At 33.2% G+C, this 10232-nt stretch overlaps 1 long non-coding RNA gene across 1 annotated transcript; it reads right to left on the reverse strand.

The window, feature by feature from the left end:
* Positions 1–7911: 7911 nt before the first annotated feature.
* On the reverse strand, positions 7912–9524 carry LOC111614866. The gene is made up of 3 exons (XR_002755000.1): positions 9486–9524; positions 8120–8209; positions 7912–8015 (listed from the first exon to the last, which is right to left on the reverse strand). It is a non-coding gene; the product is annotated as an uncharacterized LOC111614866 (long non-coding RNA).
* Positions 9525–10232: the final 708 nt, after the last annotated feature.

The raw sequence follows: 10232 nt of genomic DNA on the forward strand, positions 1-10232 counted from the left end.
CAAGTACAAGGTAATTTTTTATACCTATATTCTATTTTTCTATCTTGTATTTCCGTTTTATTTTTGAAAAGTTAAAATTTAGTCAAGTTAATTAACTTATTCACAAAGAGCGTTGGAGTCTATACACTTTTCTAGTTAAACAGTGAATATAAAATAATTTAATTATTTCCATAAAAATAAGTTAAATTTATGTAAGTGTGAAAATCTGACTATCGTATGAAGATTTTTATATTTCTTTCATCATTATTTCCGTTATTTCTCTCGTTCTCACCCCGTTACCCGAGGAATAGACCCGAATAATGAACTGCGTAATTTGTCCGTCAAGAAGGTCATCCCTAGGAAGAAGTCGTCCGAGGCGACCGCAAAAGAACTCCCCTCTCCCCGGGGCGTTTGTTTGTTTTTGCTAATTAGTCACACCGCAGACACCTTGTAAAAGAGTAGTCTCCTGCGGGTGTCCGGTTGACGGAGACGGATGGGTGTTCCTGTATTGAGGGTAGACAAGAGGTCACCTACAAGGGTCACCCGTACGGTGAGAACATTACCAAAAATGGTCAGTCATCTCCCCAGGTGATGACGAATTTAACGTTAATTGGTCAAGCGATGTTTGCATTGTCGTCACCCATGACGGGGGAGACTGTCATAAATCAAGAAAAGTGACAGTTTGCGTCAGAAGAATCCCCGAGATTTCCCACGCTAAAAAGATATAAAAGGGGAATGATCGAAGATCTCGAGGCGATCATCGGAGGAAGAAGACTACAAGCGTCTACTCTGGAAAGACTTCAAGGTTTCTGATCGCCGACCTGAAGAGGTAAATACTTAGATTGTTTTTACTTCACTCTCTCTCGGTATACTCGGACTTAGAAATTTGTCGGTTACCAATATACTCGGGACTTTGAATTCATTTATCTGTTCCTTTAGATAGGACTTAGAATTATTTTGTGTCGAGGATCTTTGGTGGTCCCACTTACTGGATAGACAGACATCGGTTGTCCGATATTGTCGCGACTCGGAATTTATTATAATTATCGCTTTCATATTGTTTAGAATTAATATGTAATTTTACTGTATTTGTATTATTTCTATGTTTATATTAAATATGTTATTCCTAATTTAATGACTCTTCATAAGTACTATCGACATCTCATCACGACTTCATTACGCCTCCCACTCCTGTTGCCTTCCTATAGCCACACTCTCTGACACCGAGCCGGTAAGTGAGAGAAACTCTTGTTCTATCCCCTCGGTTCGCACATATTGGTGTCATCCGACAAACAAGCCATCCGACAACTAAGAGCGGGTCTGTTAGGCCCGTGCACATTAAGCGGTCATTAGGGTTCAACCCAGTGGCCCCCTGCTACTCACACTTATCAAAAAATTTGAATTTAAGTGAGAAATCACGATGGAGTCAATTAAACTGAAGTTAAGTGGATCGTTATAGACATACTTATACCTATAAATTTAATCTAAAAAAAATGTTATATCAAGTGTAATTGATACAATTCGATTTTGAAATATTTTAAATCAAAACGTAGCCAGTATTTGTAACTTACCAATGTCGTGAAGAAAGACAGGGCCCAACTCACTAAAATGATTCCTGATAGAAATATCAGTGAAAGGATTGCTAAACAAGATTTAAGTGTCAATTCCATATTCAAAAATAATGAAGCATACAAAAGAAAACACGTAGCATACAGAAAATGAGTGTATATAAATGGTATGAGAATATTCCATTTCTCGTTAATCATTTCAAAGAACTCCCAGATTTCTTGATGTTTCCACATTAGTGCGTTAATTTTATTTATCTTTTCATTAAAGTCTAACAAGTGTAAATTCTTTCTGTTTAGTTTCAATAGTTCTAACGAGAGATTAATCAGTCTTTTGCCCAATGTAATGCCGAGTAATGTGCATATTAATAACAACAATGTAATTTGTCCTGCTATATATAAATACCAAACTGTATGAAGGCAAACACAAACAAAGGCTTCCATATCTGTGCCTTTTAGTTTCTTTATTATTATAAAATAAGAAATTCCAGTCATTACATTCAGCAATATTGATACAAAAAACAAATATGTAACGATGCTAATCAGGTATACTTGTATCTGCTCGGTGATTTTCCATTCTCCTTCGTAACTGCTNGCCCAACTCACTAAAATGAATCCTGAAAGAAATATCAGTGAAATGATTGCTAAACAAGTTTTCAGTGTCAATTCCATATTCACAAATAATGAAGCATACAGAAGAAAACACGTAGCATACAGAAAATGGGTGTATATAAACGGTATAAGAATATTCCATTTCTCGTTAATCATTTCAAACAACTCCCATATTTCTTGATGTTTCCACATTAGCGCATTAATTTTATTGTTTCTTTCATTTAGTTCTAACGACAACAAGCTCCTTATGTTTAGTTTGAATAGTTCTAACGAGAGATTTATCAATCTTTTGCCCAATGTAATGCACAGTAATATGAATATTAGTAAGAACAATATGATCTGTCCTGCAAGATATAAAAGCCAAACTGTATGAAGGCAAACACAAACGAACGCTTCCATATCTGAGCCTTTTAGTTTCTTTATTATTATAAAATAAGAAATTCCAGTCATTATACTTAGTAACATGGATATAAAATACAAACAGGAAACGATGCTAATCAGATATACTTGTATCTGCTCGGTGATTTTCCATTCTCCTTCGTAACTGCTAATTATGCAATGAAGTGAAATCTTGCTTCTCTTAAGAATACTAAACTGAGCAGCTACATAAATGGACATGAAAGCGCAGGCAACCGCTGCCGGTAAGGCATAATCGTTGAACATATGAATGATACGTAAAACATATAAATTCATGTCGTATAATCTGATCAAGAAAAGTAATGCCACTGTCCACAAAAATACCTCGATGACACCGCTGTATATTTTGAACAAATTTGAAAGATAATTGTGTTTCTGCGTGTTTTTTTCACTTGACATGCAAGAACATCGAATGCAGAAATCCAATCCGTAAACTTTAGCAGAATCCAAAATAGGAGCTAAAATATAATCCAAACATATTTGCTTGTGTCGAAGCGACATGGTTTACCATAAAAGTCTTTTTTATAAAACTAATAGAAGTTTTATAAATTAAATTAATATAAATTAACTGATAAGATCGAGTACGAAAGACTTAACTTGAAAATAAATTTTTCAAGCTTTGTGGCCGAACTTCGTGGACTTGCTTCGCAGATGAGACAATATAGGAACTGTATTCTCTCATCTGTGAACGCTAATGTCATTAAAAGCCTCGATGAATTAATTCAGAATTTTCTTAGTGAATGCTCTGTGCATTTCATTATCTCGCAAAGAAAATAAAATATAAATTATGGTGTCCATTACGTTACATACGATTGAATCTACTTTGAACACGACTTTTATTGCTTGTTTGTTATATACAAACATATCAAAATTTTTTCTTAATTATGAAATTAGTGTAAATTATCATAAGCTTAATGGCTTATATTAATTTTCTTTAAAAATATTTTAATGGACATCGATTGCAGGTTTAATATGGCACATTAATTTATGATTTGTATAATAAATTACTGATTACATATGGGAATCTTAATATTTTTGACTGTATAATATAAAAATTTTGTGTAAAATTCATAAAAGCATAAATAAGCACCACAAGTTTCTTCATGTAATGCAATAACTTTTTTTATTTAATTCAATTTCAGCATATTTCAGCACAAATTTTCGAACGCAAGTTATATTTGGTGAATATCAATTGACGGGTTTTTATTAATTAATTTGCTTGACAGTCAATTTAGGCGTGTACCGAAAAATAAAAACCGCATTGTTCGAAAAGCGAGGCGTTCGAAACCCGAGTTTGACTGTATATGAAATACTTGATGGCAACATCAAAGGCTTTATAGTGTATAAAAATTTATGTAGTATTGTTCGTAATTCGACAAATTTGGACTGGCGAGTGTTAATTTACTGAATTTCGGGTGTACATTCAGTAATAACCGCACTTTGATCACGGGATAATTTACCACATTTATCATAATATGTGACTGTTTTGCACGTACATCAAACAACTAGCGACTGGCAGTACACGCTTAAAGTAACATAACGGCACTGCCAATTTATCAATAACATGTAAATTACGGCATAAATCTTTTGATTTAACATTACCAACATATTGTACACAAAAATATATTAATTATTGTAAAAAATAAATCAATGAAACCCTTGATTGTTCATTTATTTTATGAAACCAACAACCTGAGTGCAATTATTACGAGTTTTGTTACACGACATTTTACTGTTANTGTAAAATTCATAAAAGCATAAATAAGCACCACAAGTTTCTTCATGTAATGCAATAACTTTTTTTATTTATTTCAATTTCAGCATATTTCAGCACAAATTTTCGAACGCAAGTTATATTTCGTGAATATCAATTGACGGGTTTTTATTAATAATTTGCTTGACAGTCAATTTAGGCTTGTACCGAACAATGAAAACCGCATTGTTCGAAAAGCGAGGCGTTCGAAACCCGAGTTTGACTGTATATGAAATACTTGATGGCAACATCAGAGGACTTTATCCTGTATAAAAACTTATGTAGTATTGTTTGTAATTCGACAAATTTGGACTGGCGAGTGTTGGTTTACTGAATTTTGTGTGTACATTCAGTAATAACCGCACTTTGATCACAGGATAATTTACCATATTTATCATAATATGTGTGTGTTTTTCAGGTATATCAAACAACTAGCGACTGGCAGTACACGCTTAAAGTAACATAACGGCACTGCCAATTTATCAATAACATGTAAATTATTGCATAAATATTCTGATTTAACATTACCAACATATTGTAAACAAAAATATATTAATTATTGTAAAAAATAAATCAATGAAACCCTTGACTGTTCATTTCTTTTATGAAACCAACGACCTGAGTGCAATTATTACGAGTTTTGTTACACGACATTTTACTGTTAAGCATATATTTTATATACTGCACATATATATACAGGACGACAGAGAAATAAAATGGCGCCAAAGTAATGGACATNTTCACGAATTAAATTACTATAAATTAACTGATAAGATGGAGTACGAAAGACTTTACTTGAAAAGAAACTTTACAAGCTTTGTGGACGAACTTCATGGACATACTTGGCAGATGAGAGAATACAGTTCCTGTATTCTCTCATATGCGTTGTTTCTATATATGCAAAGTGAACGTTAATGTCATTAAAAGCCTCGATAAATTAATTCAGAATTTTCATAATGAACTCTCTCCTTGCATTCCATTGTCTTGCAAACATAATAAAATTTCAATTATGGTGTCCATTACGTTACGTAAGAGTGAATCTACTTTGAAGACGACTTTTGTAGTTGCTTGTTCGTTACATACAAACATTTCAAAGTTTTCTCTTAAATATTAAATCAATGAAAATTAACAAAAGCTTAATGGCTTATATTAATTTTCTTCGATAATATTTTAATAGACGTCAATTTTAAATTTAATATGGCACGTTAATTCATGATTTGTATAACAAATTACTGATTACATATGGTAATCTTAAAAATTTTGACTGTATAATATAAAAATTTTCTGTAAAATTCATAAAAGCATAAATATGCACCACGAGTTCCTTTATATCATGCAATAACTTTTTTTAGTGAATTCAATTTCAGCATATTTAAGTACGAATTTTTGAATGCAATTTATATTTCGTGAATATCAATTGACGGGTTTTTATTAATTAATTTGCTTTACAGTCAATTCAGGCGTGTGCCAAAAAGTAAAACCTGAATTGTTCGAAAAGCGAGGCGTTCGAAACTTGAGTTTGACTGTATATGAAATACTTGATGGCTGCATCAGATGCTTTATACTGTATAAAAATTTACGTAGTATTGTTTGTAATTCGACAAATTTGGACTGGCAAGTGTTGGTTTACTGAATTTTGTGTGTACGTTCATTAAAAATATCACTTTGATCACGGGATAATTTACCATCTTTATCATAATATGTGACTGTTTCGCAGGTACAACAAACAACTAGCGACTGGCACTAAACACGTAAAGTAACATAACGGTACTGCCAATGTAACATGGAAATAATGGCATAAATCGTCGGATTTAACATTACGAACATATTGTACACAAAATTTATTAATTATTGTAAAAAATAAATCAATGTAACCCTTGACTGTTCATTTATTTTATGAAACCAACGATTTGAGTGCAATTATTACAAGTTTTGTTACACGACATTTTACTGTTAAGCATGCATTGTATATACTGTACAGTACATATATATTTACTAGCGAAATGCTTATGGATCGCACTCGTTGGTATAGTCCAAGAAACGTGAAAAGGAAAGAAGAGTTAAAGTTATAGGAAGGGTTTAGTTTGAAGGTGAAAGACAGCTAGATAGTACAGAATAAAAGTGAGAATACCCCATAAAACTACAAGGTCCCCGCATCGCCTTTATTCAACTAAAGAAAAAAAGTAATTACAAAGAAAACGTATGTACAAAATTTGTTTACAGTATGTACACTTTGCTTGACAGTCAAGTCAAGCGTGTACGGAAAAATGAATACGGAATTGTTCGAAAAGCGAGGCGTACGATTTCCGAGTTTGACTGTATATGAAATACTTGATGGCAACATCAGAGTCTTTATACTGTATAAAAATTTACATAGTATTGTTTGTAATTCGACAGATTTGGACTGGCAAGTGTTGCTTTACTAAATTTTGTGTGTACGTTGTTTAAAAATTGCATTTCGATCACGGGATAATTTACCGTATTTATCATAATATGTGACTATTTCGCAGGTACAGCAAACAACTAGCGACTGGCAGTACACGCGTAAAGTAACCTAATGACATTGCCAATGTAACATGTAAATTACGGCATAAATCGTCGGATTTAACATTACCAACATATTGTACACAAAAATATATTAATTGTCGTGAAAAATATATCAACTTAATTCTTGACTGTTCATTTATTTTATGCAACCAATGATATGAGCGCAATAATTACGAGGTTTGTTACACTTCATTTTACTGTTAAGCATATATTTTATATACATATGTATACAGGGCAAGACAGAAGTAAAATGGCGCCAAAGTAATCGATATAATTATGCCACAGTTCTTTCCAAAAGCAATATAATTCTGTAAATAGTGTTTATTTAACTTATAGTAATTAAAAACCGTTCTTTTATATCACTATACATTATTTTCATGCAAAAAAAGTACGATGCTGATTATACAGAAAATTTCAATGGAATATTTCTCAATGTAGAGGACGTGGTTGCTGTATCATCAAATGCAGTGTGTAGCGTCTGTGTAATCCAAAACTAGTTGGTAGACGAACGGACAGCAATTGGTTAGAAAACGTACGTTTTATTTAAAAAATTCCTAATTCATATGCATTTCGGATTGGCTTAAATTCCCAACCCCTCTTCAGTGCTGTTAAGATTACACAAAAAAATATAATTTAAGGTTAGTTTTACGGTATTGGTTAGTAGGAACTAGGGTTTCTCATTTCCCGGTCTTTTGCTTGTCCCGGGATCTCGGGATAAAAGTGAACTGTTTCCCGGGATCCCGGGAAATCCCGGGATAGAATTAATTATTTTTAAGGTATACAAAATATCTTGAAATCAAATGATATAATTATTTTCCATTTTTTAAAGTAATTTTAAANGTTTAAAATACATACTAGATATTTTCATTTTATACAATAATTACAATTGCTTTTCTGTACAATACACATTATAAGATATTACAGAATGGCTGTGTTCTGTACCCAAATCAGAATTTTCATATATTCAATAATTACAAAAGAATTGCAAAATAATTCTAAAATTTTTTTAGTTAGAATATAATACTCGAATTATGTACAGCTCTTGTGTGGTTTCTGAGCTTCACAAGACATTTGTTTTCACGTTGCAATACGCCACTAATTTGAATAAACGAAGACAATGTGGAGTATAAGCCGCTAATTACCTGAAAATATAATTAAACACAATTGAATTCCTACTGATTTCCGACAGAATATTAGTTTTTCTTACGCTATGCAACCACCGATACTAGTGATTCCAAATACTTACTCTTATAACGAAATTTCTCTTAATGTAAAAGAATCCTCCAACGGATATTCCAATGGGATTCTTACCAAATCTCTTTATGAAATTGTTGATCTAAGAGAAAACAACTTAAATTTCATTAAAAATATACGAGGTCTGTTCAAAAAGTATCGGACATTTATTTTTTCTGCGTAAACCAATGACGCGCGGGAGGCCTTTTTCGGTGGAGTTTTGGAGGGGACAGTCGTGCACAGCCCTAAATTTTTTCCTGCCGGCAGGAAGCGTTAGTCGTTGGCAGTCGGCCTATGAGTGAGGACATGTATCCAGCTCTCGTCGGATTCCACTAAGTTGGAAAATGACTGAACAACGTGAGCAGCGATATTACATCAAATTTCGCCAAAAACCTTGGAGATACCCGAGCGTAAACCACTCGCAAAGATTCAGCAGGATTTCGGGGACGATCCTCGAGGCCAAAAAAAGCGCGGCAGGTCCGCAGCAATATCAAGGTCATGTTGACGGTTTTTTCGACTCTCGTGGGGTGGTGTATCGTGAGTACGCACCACGAGGCCAAACCATCGCAAAGGAGTACTACCAGAAGGTCCTTCGTCGTCTTTCCGATGCTGTGCGACGCAAACGACCGGATCTGTGGTCGATCAAAACTTAGCAGCTCCATCGTGATAACGCATCCGCCCATTCTGCGCATCTCATTCGGGCTTTCGTCGCCAAAACACAGCACTCCTGTGGTTCGTCACGCTCCGTACTCTCCCCATATGGCTCCGTGTGACTTTTGGCTATTTCACAAGCTGAAAATGCCGCTAAAAGGAACCCTATTTTAGTCGAGAGAAGACATCGTGCGGAATGCGACGGACCGGCTGATGGCCATTCCAAAAGATGCGTTCCAGCAGTGTTTCCAGCAATGGCAGGAACGCCAAAAGAAGTATATACATTACCAAGGAGACTACTTTGAAGGGGATTAGGGTTTTGTACCTCAAAATCAATAAATGTATTTTTGCCGACCTAAGGTCCGATACTTTTTGAACAGACCTCGTATTAATTGCACAAAAGTTTGTTTAAGTTTATAAAAATTACAACCTTGTATTATATTAATTATCCATACCTGACAATTCAAAGCCGTGTTCATTTGTCAACATGTTTACAGAAATAGAATGAAGTATATACTAATTTAAAACATTGTGTTGTTGAATTATTCGAATTTATTGAACGAAAATATTAACGTATTCATTATTACTGTTTTTTTAAAAATGTATTTTTTATAAATGATACGTGAAACTTCACTGTTTCTAACATTTTCTTAATACAGTATATGTAAGTCGCTCGTCAATTGATACATTATAAGAAATTCAAATATAAAAAAACGTAAACTTATTACCTTGAACTTAAATTCTAAAGGAAAGGACACAGAAGAAATCTTTTCAATATTTATAAAGCTGTCGTACATCTGGAAAAAAAAGTAATGCAAGTTTTTTATTAAATGATATTCTACTGTTAAATAAATATTAGTTATTGCAGGAGACAAATGTTTAGATTTTGGACTCTCATAATTCAAGCATGATTCTGTTGCAGAGCGAAGAAAAGTTCAGTTCGGAAATGAAAAAATATTGATAATCTCCTAATCGACAATTTTTTACAAGTAGCTAAACAGAGACTAAATTTAGTGAAAGAGTCTCACATGACAAAGAATTCAATAGGAAAAATTTAATTTTGAATTACTTAGCATTTCCTGCACCTTTTGGTGACAATATCTGCTATCACATTATATTAAAACGCTCTTTATTCTTTCAACTATTATAAACTGTCAAAATCCTTAATTTTGAAAGTAGAAATAAATTGTATAAAATATTATAAATCATAGTAACGAGTAAAATCATAATTAAGTGTAAACCTATTACAGTGTAACCCCTTTGTCTCTTCATTCTTTACAACGTTAACCACCAAAACTTAACAGCATGAATCCCTCTAAAAATCAAACCTCCCTACAAAATTTCAGAGATTTGCGACGAAAGTGCAGTTATTAAGCTTCAGAAACGGTAAATAAAATCATATTCTTCAAAACAAACTATCACANAAACCGTTACGTAGTATCGTTCCCTTCACTTCAAAATTCGTATGCTCAGGG

Source organism: Centruroides sculpturatus, unplaced genomic scaffold, assembly GCF_000671375.1.
Source record: "Centruroides sculpturatus isolate CEXI.00-Female unplaced genomic scaffold, Cexi_2.0 scaffold2210, whole genome shotgun sequence".
Taxonomy (NCBI): domain Eukaryota; kingdom Metazoa; phylum Arthropoda; class Arachnida; order Scorpiones; family Buthidae; genus Centruroides; species Centruroides sculpturatus.